We start from the raw sequence: 19,990 nt of genomic DNA on the forward strand, positions 1-19,990 counted from the left end.
CGTCAGGATGTTTAGCTATATAATATAGAACTACTGGCACTGAAGTAGCATTACCTATATATATAATTTTTATGCAGCTACTCCAGGGATCTCTAAAAAAACCCCAATGCCCATGGCACTGCAAACTACAGCAGTAGCACCACACCCTTTCCAGAAAGGAATAGATCTTCTTGAGAGAAATATAAGAAGTACAAGAGTCTTCATGCTGAATTGGCTTTCTCTTGCCACAGGATGTGTATCACAGCTGATTTATTTAATCCACTGGGATGTCCTTGTCTTCTTTATTATTTTCCCAGAAAAATTTGGATCTTATTGTTTCTTCTTGAAATTTCAGCTTTTTATAGAGCGGTTATATCTCCAACCTCACTATAGTTAGCAATTATCAGAGAAATCATCTGTAAAACTCTAAAAATTGCTACTGGTTTCTGTACAACCTTTTTCACACTTTTTGACTTGTTCTTAGTTTAATCACAATACCATCTCTTTTGTACTCTTTGGCTGATCTTTACAAATAACCTGAACCTCATTCTACTCGTCCTGTAGTCACAGAATTTCAGGCAACAATGGATTCCAGAATGCTTAGGAAGAAAAATCAGATTATATATAAGAACATTTTCACTGTCATTTTCCTAATTTGCATAAAATCACTGTTGTTTTTTGAACACATAAAAGCTAGAATTACCATGGGTTAATTAAAATAATTCCATGAACTTGAAGCAATTGTACTGTTACATTATTTCATGTTGCATAATCAAAGAGTTTTCCACTGAAATCACCCACTTGATTTTAGTATGATGAGCCCCATGGCAAAACAGAAGCAGAAGTGCAACCTCCCACTTCCCTCCCCCTTCCAGAGGAAAATTAAAGAGAATTTTAAGTCCCTAACAAAGATTCTGGTGTGGAAAGCAGAGAGAGAATTGCATCAAAATTTGCAGTTCAATCATTTTTATTGCATGATTTCACATTTCAACTGACAATTAATTTATGAAGTGGTATTGGGTGATCCTTGTTATGCATTCCAGTATTTAGGTGCAATGGAGATAGAAAACCCATAGTGACATAAGAAGAAACCCCATAGTGACAAAGAGACGTATTTGGCAAACACAGACATAATCAAGATGATAAACACTGAGTTTTCCTGCTAGAACCACAGCATTCATTCTAATGTAGTTAGTTCATGAGTTAACTTCTTACAGCCTATTTCAATTTACTCTAAATCTACACGTATATACCCCTAGCCCACTCTTCACATCTTTCAAATGCCTTGCCTGTGTAGTTTCCTCTAGAAATCTGAATACAAATGGAAGCTAACAAAGGTAGGAAAGATCTAGTCTGTCTCAGGAAGGATTTTGAGCACTGCTTAAGATGCCTGATAAAGAAGTATGCTCAGATTTTTCTGTGCCAGATTCACAGTATGTCAACAGATACTAGGTTAATGAAGATTCATACAGCAAAAGCAAAGGTATGCATTAAGATTTTCCTATGATCAGACATTGGAAGTTTTAGCTTTTCACCTTCAGCAGCAGTGGAACAAAAAAAAGCAGGCAATTACCAATCCTTTTCTGTCTCCTATAACCACAGCTGAGGCCTCACATACACTGCATTAAGCTCCTTTTTAAAATTAATGAAGACGAATTAAGGAAAAAAGCCTCCACAAGAAAAAAAAGAAAGAAGCTGCTTTTGTAAAGACAGCTCTGGTAACTACCAAAAAATACCACTCTAATGTAGAACGCCAATAACTAACTGTAATATTAATTGAATAAATATTGTCTCTTTCCAGGCAGATCAGATAAGTGAGTCAAATGCTACTTTCAACTCTTATTTTCCATAAGGTTATGATTAATAAAAATGTTATGAAACTGCTGGACAATCTGAGCTAAGTGAAATCACATCATAGAGGAGTAGAAAAAAATAATTAATAAAGATTTAAAGAAACTATTACAGATCAGTTTATCTAACCATGCCACATCTGGGTATAACAAGGTTCAAATTCTGAAATCTGGAGTGAATAGAGTGGAATAAAAAGAGATACTTTTCTTTTCTGTGGATATATTGAAGTTGTTTTCTGAAAAAGTACCAGTTGTGATATAAACCAAACCTCAGAAGGATTCATCCAGCTGCTAGAACTTGCCCCCACAAGGAAACATGTCAATTAATAAGTAGTTTCTATTCAGGACCACTGAGACAATTATTTATATATATATTAATATATATTAATTTATACATATATATGATATATATAGATATGATTATCTGACAAATACTAATATATTAACATATATGTAGATAATATGAAAATGGAGCACCTCTCCTATGAAGAAAGGCTGAGAAAGCTGGAGCTGTTTTAGCCTGGAGAGGAGAAGGTTGTGTAGAGAATTCGTAGCAACCTTCCAGTATCTGAAGGAAATCTACAGGGAAGCCAGAGAGGGACCCTTCTTCAGGAACTGTAGTGATAGGAAATGGAGTAATGGGTACAAATTGAAAGAGAGAAAATTTAGGTTAGATGTATAGAAGAAATTTTTTTATTGTGAGGGTCGTGAGGCACCGGAACAGGTTGCTCAGGGAAGTTGTAGATGCCCCATGCCTGGAAGTGTTGAAAGCCAGGTTGGATAAGGCTTTGAGCAGCCTGGTCTAGGCAGGGTCCCTGCCCAAGGAAGTGCGTTTGGAACTAGAGGATCTTATAATTCCCTTCCTGCCCAAACCATGTTACAATTCTATGATTAAGACCATTCCCCCTTGTTCTATCACTCCATAGGCCCTTGTGAAAAGTTTCACTCCAGCCATCTTTACCCTTTTTAAAAATAGCTGTGGTGTTTCACTTACCCCTAGTCATGGGAAAATTTGCTTGAGAGTCACAACTTTTCAAATATGATGGAGAATGGCTGGGTAACTATATCAGCCAGTTCCTTAAGGCCCTAAGATGCATCTGTTTGGGTACCATGGACTTGTATATGTTGAAGTTCCTCAGGAGGTTTTGAATCCAGTGACAGTCATGCCCACAGCAGGGGAGAATTAACATCCCTCTTGTTTTTTTCAGGACTGTGTGAAGACACTTGCTGATCATGTGTTAGGGGCAGATGGAAATTGAATATTTGCAGTCAATTTTCAACGAACACTACCATTTAAAAAATTTTTTAAAAAATGTTATCTGCTGCATAATAGCACTTAACTGGGGGAATTTGACAACTGCTCGCTACAAACCAGTTTGAATTGAGTCCACCTGTCCAACAGTTTGAATTGCAGCCAAGCTGAGAAAGCCAAAGCAAAGTTTAACTTTGATAGAAGTTAGCAGAGCAATTCTTGGTAAATAAAAAGTCTTTTGGAACTAGAAATTTGTGTAACAGTCTAGATGAAAAGTACCGTGAATGGATGGAGTTTACTGATTTTTTTAATATATTTTAGAGCAGGAGGATTGGGCATGATAGTGAAGTTGCTGGGGAAAAAATGATGAGAGTAAATTACTGTGTTACTGAAGTCTGGCTATACAAGCAGGAATGTCTTCTACTACTGCTCTGTCTGCTAACCAGCCCCATTCATGACATGTGGGCATTTGGCCTGGTCTTGCAGAAGCTGAAGAACTCAACTCTATGTAAAATTTCTATTCCATTTTTATCACAAAATATTGTGGATAAAGTAGAAAATAATTTTTATTACCTGTGATGGTGTCCTACAGTTTTCTAAGGCTTTTTGGGTTAAAAAGAAGTAAATTAGAGCAGAACATGAAGCAAGTAGAGCTCAACTTCATTAATTTTAGTGACCACTGTGATCCTTATGCAATCACAGATTTCCCCAGTGACAGGGAATGTCTTCTCCAGAGGGGACAGATTGTTTTGTCATCTCTCTAAGGCGTATCTGTGATTTTTAAAAACACATCAGATCCTCAGTAAATTTTCTAGAAACTGAAATTTATTAAAAGATCCCACAACAGGAGAGAGTGCACTAGAAGAAAGAGAGATACAGGAAAGCAAGCTTCATTTCCATCTTAAACACCCAAAAATCTGAGTATAAGCTTACAAGATGTATTTAATGAAAAAATTACTGAAACCTTGATGAAACCAGGCAACCACATCAGATTCCATCCTATAGAATCAGAACTGCCTATAGTATGCCACAATCCAACACCTCATTCCATCTTTTCTGACCTGAAAGAGTGATATTACATACAGAGTGCGAAGTCATCAACTAAAGGAATTCCATGGGCTTTGTAGGGATGATCTGTAGACTAGAGGAATGATATCTGTGTGCGCATATCAAAAGATAAAAAAGGCGAAGGTGTATTGGAAAGAGTGGGATCCAGCATGACATAAATTATGTGGAAATGGGGGTCAATACTGTTCTACTTTCAGATGGGGTAGAGTTAAGGTGAAAGTTGAAGAACTTTTTTATTAGACAAAAATAGTGACCTTGAATAATTAGTTTTAGTCCTGTCATGGACCACAGGTAGTGTTAAAGTGAATAGGCACTCCCTAAATGATATCTCCTACTGCCACTGCCCAAGGCATAACACTGGGCTAGATCTCTAGTCTGGCTCAGTAAGTATTTATTTTGTTCTTAAAACTGCTTAATTTTTTCATTGCTGACTGCAACATGAAGTTTGGAAAAGTGATAATGAAATCTGCCAATAAAACACAGCTGTATGCCAGTGCAGAATGAGTGAACTAACAAATAAGAAAGATCTGAATAACCTCAAGGATAGCAACGCAAGAAGATTCATCAAACTTATTAACACAAGGATAAAAACTCATTAATATTTTGCTAAGGATTTTTTCTTTAAACTATCTGTTGATACCAGGAAAGAGCAAAGTAATATAAAGTCTCATAAGGATGCAGCCATGAAAATGTAGATGTTATTATAGTAGAAGCATCTTCAGTGAAAGTGGGAACATATTAATATCATCATAGCTGTACTTCCCAAGAATGTTTTTTGACATTCCACACACTTACGTTCAAGAAACCCTCATCCAGACTGGACTGTTTCCAAGGAATGGGCTGCTAAGGTACTCAAAGACACATAGCTGGTTTTGAGAGGAGGCCAAAGTTACCTCTAAACCTCAGTCAGAGAATATGATGCAGTCAGAGTGCTGTGTGGAAATACTAGCTTTAAGCCAGCAAGCTTGTGTACTGTCAACAGTCCAATAGCAAAAATAAATAGTTCAACTTGGGCTAAACTGCTGTCAAGAAAGTTTTATATATTGTTATGGCTGAAACACACATAGTTTGTATTAGTGCACAGTACTCACTTTATCATTCTCTCTTTATTACATCAAAGGTGAGATGAACCCAATGCCTCATTGCTGATGTGGGCCTTTCATTATCTCCAGCTGATGAATTCTCATGATCAATATTTTCAATGCCTGTACAACAATCCATTTTCTCTTTAAAAATTTGTAAATTACATTATTCAAATGAAAATATCCAACAATTAGAATTCCATTGTTCATTTAAATTCAGATGACTAAAGACTGCAAATTTGTATTCATTCCCATCCAATCTGTGCATGAACAGTTTATTTAAAAAATTTTCGTTGTTCTAAAGCAAAGAAAATAGAATAATTCCTTCTTATTTACTGCAAACTCTGGTATCTTATTAGGATCCCTGCTCATTATCTCTCCAGATACCACTGTGACTTTATTGTAGTATATCACTGATCAAGAGACAGAAAACTGTCAAATATATCTTAATGTGAGAAAACAGCTGCAGAACACATTTGTACAGAAGACAGACCTTATAGGCAATCTTTTTTGTTTTACATAAAAATAATAATACTTCTGGAAGAAAAATAAATTTCTTGTTCTGTACAATTAAACTGCAAAGAGAAATCCTAGAATTAAAAAAATATAGTTTTAAAGTAAAAATTCATCATCTGTCATCTAATAGCTCTTTTCTGCTACGGTATCTACAAGATGAAGGGCTTTAAGATCTTTCCGATCAGCACATGACTTGCTCTAGACAGTGGAATGGTGCAGGACACACTGCAATCTTTGGATCATATCACAGATGGAAGAGATGAATACAGGCAACAAGCCAACCTAAAATGAAAATAAATGTCAATGTGCCATCTTTAAGGGAAAGCAAGTGTACATGTATATGCATAAGTATAGATATAACATTTTCTCTTGCATATGTGTTAGTGACTCAATCACTTCCAGTGTACAACCCCTAAAAAAACCCCAAAATCAATCAAACCACCAAAAAGCAAAGCAAGTTTAAAAAGTAATTCCAGTGGGGCTTTTTTTGAAAAGAAACATGGTGAAGTCAGTTTCTGCTTTTGAGCTATGCAGGCTACAAAGACCATGACCTCTTTCTGTGAGTTAATTAGATTTCATTTGAAGAATTTGCCAGTTGTACCATTTTTAATTCCTCTATATGGATTATCCTTGTGAAATAAAATCATCTGTATCAGAACAGAGGATAAGATTCTCATTTACAACTAAGCATCTTTACACTGCTAGGAGAACCTTTGCCCTTTACTCTAAGATCTTTCTGTTGCTGCCTTAGAGGAGGAAACAAATTTAGCTGAAACTAGATCAGTATCAGGTTCTTGCACACATAGAGAAAAGAGCCATATGAGGGAAACCCAGACATGTCGGTTAAAGGAAAGTTAACTAAGAGCAGGAAAGCTAAGCCAAACATTTTTACTGTGTAATTACTGGATGGAAAACTACAAGATACTTTTTTTTTAGTTGTTTTATTTTATTGAAAAATAAATACGCAGAGCTATAATACTTATTTATTCTTCTGGTCTGTATGGAATTTGAATAAACATGTGCATTTCTGAATTTTACAGGCCCTAAAAACGAACTGGAAGAAAGAGTCATTAATTGAGCTAGGAGAGAAGAATAAGAGACTGGGATTTGGGCCTTTGGGACTCATTAGTCTCTGCTTTTGTATCAAACATCTAGGGAGCAGGAAAGTATCTTTGGATAACATTTCACAAACTAATTTGGTCTTTGAGCTGTGCATTTCACCCAGCTGAGTAAATATTATTTGCAGCCTACTGAGTAAGGCGTTACATTAGCTACAGTGAAATTGCTGATTTGGAGCACTTAAAGTGGGAAGGTCAATAACAACAGGAAGAATTAACAGGCATGTGGCTTGTATAAAGTTCCACAAAGTTTACCCTCTCCTTATTGGCAATAACTCTTGGTTAGAAGCTAGAATCTGCAAAAGCAAGTCAATTCTTGCCTTGGGTTGCTGTGACAACCTTAACACAGCTGATGCAAACAACCTGAAATTGTATCTGAGAATACAATACAACTGTAACTCCCAGCCAGACTTAAGGGTACAGGCAAGAAAAAAGATAATTAAAGAAGAGGTGGGATTTTATGGGATTTATTGTCTTTTTCTATGTGACTCTATCGGATTTTGAACAACAAAATCTAGAATCTATCTTGGTTTGGATTATTAATTTTTTTTTTTTTTATTTTTTTTTTTTGGTATTACAAGCTTAAGAATTTCATTATCCTGGAAGATTACATTTATGTTTAACCATTAAAATATTGAATTGGTAAACTGGGAAACTCCACAATTGGTTCTGAATTCTCAGTTTAGCTACAGCACAATTTGGATTCTTTTTATGCAAAAATAAATACATTTTCTTCCCAAGGAAATTAAAGCTTATCAAGGAAGGAAAGTGAAGCAGAGAAAAAAAAAAAGCTAGCCCAAATTCACACAAGCTATTTGGGCAGATCAAGAAATGGGGAAATACTCCTGAGGCATCCTTTTTCCACAGTTTACACCCAGCCATCATTGACTTCAGAAGGAAAATTAAAAGAACTCATAGGATTAAAAATACTCCCCCTCAGTCACATAGCTTCCACATAATGCTGAAGAAACTCGAGGGTGTATATATTCATTGTTAAAATTACTGCTCAGTTCAAAGGCAAGAAAAATGAGAATGGGCACTTCTAATATATATTCAATGATTGTTTTTATTGAAGGATTAATATACATAGATATCTAAGAGTCCTGCAGCACATCAGACAAATTCTTGATAGACAAATAAAATTTTAATTATACTACCAGTTCTGGAAAAAAATGCAAGAAAAAAAGCATTGGTGACAGAATCTGTATATCATGAAAAAGTGTAAGTAGACAGACGTTGCTTTAAAAAATATTCATTAAATTGATTTTTCATAAATTACCTTTCAGAGCAACTTTGGTATTTGGAAAGTCCCTTCTTCAGAGAATCTAAACTCACATAGCTAACTTTGAGAGGCTGGAGGCCTCATTGAAACTTTGAATTGAAACTTTGAATCTACTTAGCCCCTCCCCCCCTTTTTTTTCAGCGGCAGTGTTTCTTTTCATTGAAGATCGATTAAAACCAGGAGGGAACATGGTGCAAGAGTACTGGCAAACGTCCTAAGCAGGTCTTTTTCCCATTTTCACAGGTCTACCTTCCGTCCCATTGCCCCTTTGCACACACCACACATAGAAATACACTTCTGACATAAAGAGCTAAACACTGAGATCATCATTAAAAGAAGGGCTTTAAAAAGAACATTACTAAAGAAATTTAATATTACACATTTGCACCAGAAACTTAAGCCTAAAATTACACTCCTCTGACTAGAGAACAGAAAATTTATGATTCATCTTGTATCTAATAAAAGCCAGCATATCCTGAACCAGACTCCTTACCCTTCTTCATAAGGGTTTCTTTCATACGGTTTCAGTTAATAAAGGCAAAATCACAAAAACTCATAAGCCCAGATATGCTCACACATTGATACTGCACAAGAATGTGAAACTAGTGATGCAGACCTGGATAAATAAGGTATATTATAGGGACCACATGAATTAGCAAGATTAGCTCTGTTTATGAGAGATACTGTCACATATTTAATACAAAGTATATAGATAGTACTAGATTCATTTTCCAAACATACAATCTCCTGAAATCTGTACTGAATCCCTTCATTCTCCTGGTGGCAATTTCCCATAAAAATGGGGACTTACAGATTTGTAAAATCACTGAAATGATAATAAGCTCTATTTAAATGAACAGCAGTTTAGCTCAGTTAAAAAAAAAATAAGTTCTTTAAAAAGAAACAAAACCCAGATATAATCTCAAGCTATATTCCAAAATAAAATTTAAAAAGCACTTAAGGAAAATTTCAATTTCCAATAGCACAGAAGGCAAAAGCTAAAAGCAATTTTAAGGGGATCATTAGAAGCATTTTTAGAAGCAGTTTCATAATGAATCCATTTCAAAAAAAAAAGAAAAATGTATTCTTTCTTTATAAAAGCTAAATATCCCTGTGCAAAATTTTTGTAGCAGAATAAACAAAGTCCATCCTGAGAGAACAATTAAAATTATGCAGTTTTGTTTGATCTTGAGATGTTCCGTCAGACACCTGTTAATGATCTCACCAGGGACCATGTAATTCTCTTTGTCCATCATTTTTAGAAAACTGGGTATTAAACATTCTGTTCTTCTATTTCTCCTCAAGGTTTCTGTGCTGGCTGCAGATATGAGAGAGAAGAATCAGTAAGGAAGGAGCTGTGAGAAAATTTCTGTTTCAGCTCATTGTGATTTAAATATTGTCCAGGGGCTAGTGGTAAAAGATGGAGTTTCCTCCATCTCCTCCACTGTGGAAGTAATATTTATATCTCAATCATTTGCAGACAGACTACTAATATTGAGGGAGTATTAATTTATAGAAGTACCCTGTCCAAGTCTGCTCAGGTCCTTGGTTCAGTAAGGTGCTCAGATGCATACCTGGCTCAAATGCATGGGTGAGCTAATTATTTAAAACTATCAGCCAGTGGCAGCAGTCAATAGCATCACACACAGCAGCTGACTGAGGGCTGAGGCAAGGCTGTGATAACCTATAGATTACAAATATCAAACTGTGACCACCTACCCTATTGCCAGCACAAAAATATCAGAAAACAAAAACAATGCAGCAGATAGCTTGAGTGAAGGTGATGTGCTCTAGATGCCTGCTTATTCAGCCTTGTGGAAGCCTAGAAGATAAAGGGGCTAAGGTGTTTGTCTCAAACAGTGGTAGCTGAAAGCTGTGGAGACAGCCATTGTTGTACAACCAACAATTGTTGGTAATAGTCTGTGAGAGAGAACAGGACGTAGCTGGAGAAGGGAGCCATAAGGAGGTAGGTCAGCACTTCTGTGGAACAAACATCCCTTTTTTCTGGTTCTTGGAGATAAACACAACACAGTGCAGTGCAAGCACGGGAATGAGATCAAGAAACCAGCAGAGACTGTTAGCCAAAGGCTGACCCAGTAGGGAAGGATTAAGATCACCAAGGATCCCTGAAGCTCTCTGACCCATTTCCAGAAAGGTCTAGAAAAACAAACTGTACATGATAAGTAATTTTCATAAAAAGTGAGAAAGCTACCTGCAGGGTAGGGGAATATTATCTATAAAAAGGGTACCCTTACCAAGCCCAGGTGGTGCTGCCAGGACACTGAACATTCCATCAGCTAGACCAACACTGGAGCCAGGACTGGTGACCTTCCTGTATTTTTTCTTTTCTTTCCATCTCACTCTCTCTTTAATTTTTCCTCTTTTCCCTTTCACCCTACTCCCTATAATACTAGGAACTAACTTATAACAATTTCCGTGCCAAGTGTATAATTCATTAATAAAATTCTGTAAGTTTCTTTTGTGGACCTTTTGACTTATGTAGTTCCCTCCTCAGCCCATTTTCAAGGAAAGTAACACAAAAGATGACACAATCTGAAGGCTGAATTTTAGAAAATAAGGGCTGATGTTTGGGTTAAATTCATGCATCTAATGGTAAGACAAGCACTGAGGATTTTAGATAAGCTATTCTGATTATTAGGAAGGTACTTACTGTTAAATATTGATGATAGAGGCCTTCACATGCTGTTCTTCTAAAGCATCTGTCAACAATCTTACAACTAAAGCCTACAACTAAAGTTTAGCTAACAACTAAAGCCTACAAATAAAGATCTGGCTGAAATACCTTCTGGCCTCGTAAAGCTCTTTCTGGAATTATAAATTATTTTACATGAAACACAGATATTTGACTCCACCTTTTTGAAGCAGTGAATCCAGATAAAGGTGTATGAACACCAGTATATGTCACCCAAAAGTGCATAGACCTCTCACTTACTGGATGTATGACAGAGTAGTAGTGATATTATATTACCCATGCAGACAGCTCTTATTGTCTCACATGAAATAATGTTTCTTAATTTCTCTATTATCAGGTTGCCAATGCGTTTTAATTTCATCTGCTACAAGGAAGCATGATGCTTGAATAAATAAAAGAAGACATATTCAAAAATTAAGTCCTCTAAGGGCTTTATTCATCATTCATTAATATTGAACAAAAAAAATTACTCCTCTAAATTATGCACACATACAAAGTTTAGATTAATGAATCTTATTTTTTTCCTTACTGCAGGCACTACAAGCAGTATAAATCATGAATAATTTTAGGCCAAGGAGTATTCCCCATGACTTTACTTGTGCTACTCTGATGCAAACAGGCACAAATATGTCAGGTCAGACTTGCAGAGGCGGGAGATAAACATGTAACATAAAATTGAGTTAGAGAAATGGAAGACTATTTAGGCATTAAAGATTAAGAATTGCTGAATAAATGTTAAGTGAGAAGATGCTGATCCATCAAATATGAAATTCCTTCTATTAATGGATGTGATTTCTCAGCCTGATGCGAAGGAAGACTTTCATGTGGAGAGAATATCACCAAAGAGAGGCTCACTTCTGAACAATCAGAGCACTTACCTGGGCCACAAGTGCTTGATGCTTGCATCTCTTTTCTCCCTGACTTAAACTAAGAAGCATTAGCTGGAGGAAGTCTTTCAGCTGAACTTGCTAGTGATTTCATACACTCTCAAAGCCAGCTACATTTAGTCCTGCACCCAACGTAAAATCACAAATACCGAAATGGATCCTGGGCTACATATGATTACTACTGGTTCTGTTTCCATCGGCTGTAATTTCCTGAGATTTGCATAACTTTCTGAGAAAATTTGAACTTGCTCTCTGAGAAAGTGCAGTTGCCTCTGTCCTAAGGACTGTTTATGGCAGGATGCGGCTCCACAACACATTTTCTTTCAGTAGTGAAGCCATCTGAAGTGATCCCTCAGCTGTGGCTGCATTTTTCCGAGTTTGCCAACTTTCTTCCCAAGCTAACTCTTTTTTATTTTTGAGGCCATGCCAAAGAACAGACCTGTGAAGCAATTCCCTCAAAACAAATCCTCCCCAGAGAAGGGATCTCCTGCTCTGAGACTGAAGCTATCATACTCCTCAGACTCCATTAATTTTCTAGTTAAAACAAAGTGCTAGTTTTGGGAAGAACATGCATAAAGTCACATAAGAACTCCATCATCTCCATCAAAGGTAATTTCACCATTTTATGCTGTTTACTGCACTATGTATTGATAAGTAAAAACTTTTCAGGTTATAAATGTACATAAAGAGTGGAGTTTTATATGCATGTATCGGTTTTATTTATATATCACCTCACTAAGTAGGTATTGATTTGGGCCTTCAGCAGTGCCTGAATCTTGATTAATATGATATTTTCATTTTTTTAACAGAATAACTACCTACTCCCACAGGTGTCAGAGAGAAGTCAAAACAATTCTGTTACAGAAAACCTAGTCTATTAAATGGAAACTTTGGTGTTACCACCTACTCAGTACTACCAGTAAAAGTCCCTACTGGTCCTCTACTTTATTTTGGATAGAATCAAAGAAGTTTGACACCTTATTATTGGTTGCTAAGTCACCATGCCATGTATTTATATTAATTTCTGGATATTCACTATACTTTTTGGGAATTCATTTTTTTTCTTTTTTTAATCAGGCAAGTATGGCAATTCAGCAGTAGTTGGTTTCCATGAAAGTAACAGTTATGTTTTCTTTCTTTGAGCATATTTTTCCTTTGTACTTAATATGTGACAGTAACAAATCACATTAGTATTTTTCTAGAATGTTCAAGATGACAAAGAAGAATTCAAGTCTTCAGCAAGTTTCAAATTTTCACCATAGCTTTTTATATAGGAGCTATAAAGGCTCTTATGTGTTTCAGAGGAAATACATAAATATGCCTTGTTTGAAGGCAGCTTGTAATTTTCTCATCATGTTAGTCCACTGTTAACCTTTTCTGAGAGCCACAATTACAACTTGCTTTGATATGCTGAACAAGATAAATTGTTTAGAGTTTTTTTGGATGAAAAGTCATTTCCATTTTCTCAAAACCAATTTACAACAAAATAAGTTACAGAATTTACTAATACTTGGAGAGAAATGCCTTACTTAGCACAATGGGGAAAAAGGATACATTTAATCAGGTTCTATTCTTCGGAAGGAAGTAAATACAACAAATTAATTGAAGGCTTACGTTCCACTGAATGCATTCTTAAATCCTTCCCTTTCAGTTTTGCAGTGAATGTTTTTTACTCTGAAAGAGAGATTAAATAACCATTTTGCCTTACTCATGTGTGGCAAGACCATCTTCCTTGTTAGTTAGAGAAGACCATAAAAGGGACACATTTTGGGCAGCACTTCCAATAAAAATGCAAATAAACAGGAAAGTCAGTGCTGTGCAACAATAGAAATCAAAGTCTAGAAAAGAAGGAAGGAGTGAGAGAGCTGGGGTTATTTATAAGAGCAATTAAATTTTAACTGGCTTCAAATATATGAATATCTAAAAAAAACATAATGTACATATAAGGCTATTCCAAAGAATAAAGCAATTTTTTTCTTCCTATTCATCTTGCCTAGAAGAAGATGTAATGGTCTAAAATTGCAAAAGCAGACTTGTCTTAAACATTAAACAAAAAGGTAGAGGAGGGAGCTGAAGTAGATCAACTAAGGTGGTCATTGCACTTTTCTAGAGGTGTCTTCAGGACCGGTCAACATCTGCCAAGAACTATGTTGAAGTCATTGAGCCTGCTGAGAGAAAAGGACCAACAGGCTGTAATATATTTCAAGGTCTTCACAAATCCTAGTCTTTTAATTGCATTATGTTTTCTACACAGCAAAATCTAGGTTACTTGAACTTGCCAGCAATAGAAAAAACATGATGGTATGGACTTCACTGAAGTTTGTAACTTTGCAACACGTGCTGTATGACCTATCTAGTCTCTTTTCCAGCTGCCAGAACATGTTGCTGATGTGTCTTCTATCTTTATTCACAGTTCCTGATTTAAGACTTTTCAGGTTACAGTTGCTCTTCACTTTCTCTGAAGGACAACCCAAACTCTGTTATTCTTATCAAAAGTATATTCTTTAAATGTTATGCTTCCACAGCTCCTGAGGTACAATTTGCAGCTTGTGGGCATGAGTATACCTGCTACCTTAGAAAAATAAGGTACCCTTAGAAAAATATCCTGTCAGTGATAATTCTCAAGAAATAACTTTCCCCAGAAAAGAACTGTCATAAAGTCACTATTTCTGGCTCGTTTACCTTTTCCATGTCCTCTTTCTTTTTTTTTACTTTCTTTTTTTTTTTAGTTTACTTTCTTTTTTTTTACTTTCCAGTTCCTAAAGTAAAAAAAAAAAAAAAAAAAAAGAAACAAAATCAACAACAGAATTACATTTCTTTTTTAAAAAAATGGATCCCCACAGTCTCAGCTACACCCACATTAACACATTTTTCCTCTTCTTGTTGCCATTAAGAATAGCCTTTCATCTCACTCTGCCATATTCCATGGCTTCTCAATACCCTACTTAAACAGGAGTGATGGCACCCAGTTTTTGCCTAGCTTAAAAACTGTTTAATGTGGTGTAGGCATACACTTAATATGTTTTTCAGCCTAAATTAGCTCAAAAGAATATCTTGGTCAAACACCCACATTGATGGCTCAGGGTGTGGGGAAGGGAAACAAGAGGAGAGGAGGGAGAGTGTGCCCAGATCAGACCAGACTAAATCTGGTCTGCCTCCTGTAGGGATAAACTACAGCCAGTGAGTCAATGACTTTGCTTTCCAGGGTGAGAGTTGAAACTACAAGATAGGAAATGTAAGAGGTAGGAAACATAATGAAGGAAATCATCTCCATTCTTTCTTAAAATTAAAAACCAAGTTAAATCCACTTCTACTAGTTGCAGCAGCTCTTAAAAACAGATTGTGAATGACAAACCGAATTAAGAAGTAGTGTCTTAATCTAAGTTAGAGGAAAAGTTTAAAATAATTTTCTCATTTATTTTTTTTTTCCCCTAAGGAAAGCTTCAAAAAAAGAGGTTCACTTGCCTTAAACTGTCATTTTCCAAATTTAAGAAAGTCACAAGATCCTTTCCACGACAGTGTATATATATATGTACATAGTAGAAGTATTCCAGTATTTACATGGATGAAAGAATTAATACAAAAACAATGAAACTGCTTTGTCCATTTGTCAAAAAAGAAAATATAGGGAATGGAAGGGAACCACAGTGGGAGAAAAGAATTATGGCATTAAAATAGCAGGAAAGTCTTTACTTCTCATTTAGGTTTGAATCAAGTTTCTGAAAGCCCCAAAGGAAGATTAGATTGCAATGTGTGGAGAAGCTTCCAGAAAGTTCATATCTGTGGGGCGGAAGCCAGCCAGGATGATAAAGAGACAGGAGCAGGTTAGGCTCATGTCCAACTTGCTCATGTAGCTATCACTTAATTAATAATTTTTTTTGGATTAAGGGGATTATTTACATCACTGGATTAAATGAGACTAAATACAATCAAAATCTAATCCTTTTTCTGTGCAAAACTGTTTTTGAAAATTATTTTGAAAAAAATTACAAGAAGTAGACCTTTCTCTAGAGTTCTATCATTTCCTGCAGAAACTCTACAGATTCTTGCAGGAGCTCTCACAAAATGACAGCAGCTGTCAGGGTTTAAAACACTGCATCACACACATCCAGATTTGCTCTGAGCAGAACAAGACATGACAAGGCCACAAATAGCCAGTGGCTTTTTCACACACTGGGCTTCAACCCATGGAGGCAATGCAAGAGTTTTCATGGAAATTATCCAGTACATGGATAGCTTTTGGTGCAGCACAAGCATAGCTTTCTGTTGCCATAGTAGATACTGGGCTTCTATCTTAGCTGCAGAAAAAGGCTGAGAAAACAAATCAAGCTATTATAATGTTTATTCTCTGATGCAAACAAAATAAACTATTGCATTTACATACATATAGCCTGGCATATTTTGGCATTTGTCAGGGTTTTTTTCTTTTCTGTGTATCAGTTTGGGTTATTTCCACTGACTTTCACTGCCTATGGCAAAGGTTTGGTAAACATACAGGAGGGAGTACCCTTTTATATTAATAGACAGTTTTCATTTCACGATAAACTGAGGAGTTCTTGTAATCTAGCCAAACATTTTGGTGTTTGAAAACAGACACACTTTTGGAAAGTTTACATTTTAAGGAAAAGAAATGTTTCTTGTTTTTACTGCTTGTAGTGGTTTAGGAATAGTACTCCCCAATTCAGTTCCCCCACTGAAACTCTACCAAATCAGGTACTGCTCACTCTCTCCCCTGCTTCCCCTCCCCCTTACTGCTCCTGGGATGGACTTGAGAACTGGAGACACAAAGTGAAAACCACAAGCTGAGATCAGAAGTGGAAACAGCAATTAGATAAGATAACAAACAGCAACAGTATCAATAACAAAAGGTATAAGACAAAGAAAGTATTTACATGGAAAGTAAGACAATACTGGAGTGTTTTGTGCTCCACAATGAGAGTCTCCTACTCCTGCCCCTTACAGGTGACATGAGATGGTATCAAATAATATTAGGGCCTGGCCATGCTAAGATAAAATATTAATCCTGTCCTGGCTGAAACTAGGACACTGCTGTGTCTCCATAGTGAGTAATATTGACTGATGCAGTAGCTATAGGGAAGCAAGACACCCATTATGCAGCATTTTAATTACACCTATTAACTCCTACTTCTTTCAACAAAAATGTTTTAGCAGGTCTGGGACTGGGTCCAGGCTACTAAGGGTTAATACATGTTCTGAAATCACTGGATTAGTTGATGATTTTGCTGTGTTGCAACAGTTTTGTGTGTCTTGTCACACATACATCTACCCATAGGAAAGAAGCAAACCACAGGAATGAACAGGGAAGTTTGCCATCTTTCCCTAACCCCAACATTTAAGTTTGGTGCAGCAAATGTGATATTTTTTTTCCTTAAAATGTGAACTTCCCAAAAGTGCATCCTTCAGATGTGAGGACTAGCATCTCCAAACTATTCATTTAATTTGTCCTCCTACTCTTACTGCTCCTTGCTCTGCCTGTATGATGTAGAAACAAAAGAACAGAATATATGAGAGATGATATGCACAGTACCTTCTTGGAACAAAATCATTACTCATCCACTCTGGACTGCTTGGAGATAAAGAGGAGGAAAACAGTGGCTGTCATCCCTGTTCAGGACTCATTTGAACTTTTACCCATGGTCTGGAGGGAAGTGAGGTAGTTTCTACAAAAACCACCAACAAAATATATTAGAAGTTAAATCAAATTTCACTCCTCCTCTGGAGCTGCCATTCTTATGTAGCATGCAACACATTATCACATGGCATTTTATAAAGGCAACATTATGTGTCAGCACAGGATGCACAGGGAATTTTATTGCATTGTTTGGTGCTCATTGCCCAAAAGCAACCCCACTGCTGAAGGCAGTAAAGTACAAGAGGCATGAGACAAAACCTGAGTCTTTCATTTTAGCAGATAAGTTAAAGAGCAGTTCTGATATTGCTCCCATAGCAGAGCAGATCAAATGCATCAGCAGCTTTGACTCAAAAACTTTTCCATATGGATCCAAAGATTGTCTCAATAGCCAAGTAGTCAGACCACTTCTTCAGTGTTTACAGACCAAATGTCTGCGCTTGAGGACCTGGAAACCACACTTCACATCTCTGAAGAGAGATTGGTTTACACAAAGAGAAATGGATGCACTCAGTGTCTTCCAGAAGACCTATCTGTGCTAGAAAGTGTCCTCTTCACCAACACAGCAACGCTCCCTTTCTGGCCTGGTGGGGAGTGCAGGTAGGACACAGCACCTTATTCTTTGATGCAGGGTGCTTTTGAGTAGTTACAAACAAAATAAATTAACTGAAATAGTCCAACCTGACTTCAGACAAAGGGCTATGAAGGCTCAAGTGCTCTTCAGAGTGTTAGAGCCATGCAGTCCCTGTGCCTCAGCTCTCTGGCCCCAGGCTGAACACCCTGGCTGTAGGATGCAAGGGGAGGTAGCAGCTGCTGATGCTTTTCTCCAGGTATCTGCAGACAGCACATTGCTAAACAGAAAACATTTTTTCCCTTTACAGTCTCTTCCTCTGGACAGAAATCTTGAAGAAGCTCAAACCAGGTTGGAGCCAAATCTCTCCTCTTTGTCCCCCCAGTTAGGCTGCCAAAGGGAGAAATGTACAAATATTTACTCCGATTTTGTTTTATGCCCTGCCATCCACGTCTGCCTGAGCAACGTCCACAGAGCAGTATCCAATACCAACAACCAGGCTTTGTCACTTTGCCAGCAATGCTGAAAAGCCTTCTCTCTGCCCAGATAAGAATAAGACCTAATGTGATCCTAAATTAGCAGCAGAAGCACTTATTTCTTTCTCACTGAAGGTATCCTCAATGGCTTAATAAAGATACTGCTTTGTACATAAAGTTGAGATATTTGTCTGTCCATAAATTTATTATTTGTATCACCAGAAGAGAGCAGAGTTTGACAGTAGAAGAATGAAGAACAAAACAATTGTGTTCAAAGTATCTACAGCTTTGCTGCTTGTCTCTTTTCTTTCACTAAAGAGCTCAAACAGTTAAGGAGAAGAACTATATAACAAATCAAGCCATGACACTTCCAAAAAACAATGTCAGATTTTTCAGAAGTTTAAAGAGTAAAAACAAATAATATTGTGCAAGATAAGAGAAAAAAATAGACAAAGTTCTCAGATTTTCACATGCTTAAGGACATAAAAATTTGCAGAATACATGTAAGATCCAATAGCAAAACAGCAAAAAATCAACACAGCCAAAAAACTCTGAAAAGACATTATCATACACAGCAAATAGACCATAATTTGCACTGACTTGCAACTAAAGTACCAGTTTGCTTAACATTAGAGTTTCAGTTTCTCTGAAAGCACAAAAGTTTTCCCAATACATTCGAATATATTTTAAAATGTTGAGCTTATAAAATTAGACAAAATCACATACCTTTTTCCAGCATCTTAATTTTTGCAAAGATAAAAAGTTTTCTTAAAAAAGTCTTTAAGATTTAGCTCTTCTATCTTCTTTACAAATAAAGGGTAGCTCAGAGACAGCAATGAGGCTAACAAATCATAGTGGGTCAGCTGACTTGGAGAGAAAAAGGCTTTTCTATGCCAGAATATTTTATCGCTTTTCAAACTTTTTTCTTATCCCAAACTGAAATGCAATGGCGGAATCTACCAAAATTGTATGACCAAACTCTTCACCTCAAAAATGTGCTTTGGATTCATCAAATTCAATGAAACATTAAATTTTTAAATTTTTGGCCAGATTTGATTTTATAATAAAAGGTTCCTTCTGACATTAAACCCTTGGAATCTGAAAAATCTCTTAGGAGAACTTTTTTCTGTTTTGCCTTTTTCTCAAATCTGTTTTCAAAAAATGGCATTGCATTGTCATCATGTTATTCTGCCGCTATATTTCACCTGGGAAAAGGCTTTGGAATATACTAGGGACCTATTGTCCTGGAATCTATGTTATTACACTTGGTGTATGTCATCCTTTTCGATCCTCCCCATCTTATCTGTTAACATAGAGAATTTCTCTTGTTATATCATTTTTCACCATGGATCAGAAGTGCACTGAATAATTTCATCACACCAGAAGTGTGAACAAAGCACAACAAAGTTCTCTGGGGACACTTTATAAATTTGTTAAAAGTATAATGAGAAATGAAATAATTTTTAAAAAAATTTATTAAAATAAATACAATGAGAATATTATCTTTATCCATTAAAATGTGAGTGTGTTGGGTCCATAAAGCACT

This window comes from Vidua chalybeata, chromosome 5 (assembly GCF_026979565.1).
Source record: "Vidua chalybeata isolate OUT-0048 chromosome 5, bVidCha1 merged haplotype, whole genome shotgun sequence".
NCBI lineage: Eukaryota > Metazoa > Chordata > Aves > Passeriformes > Viduidae > Vidua > Vidua chalybeata.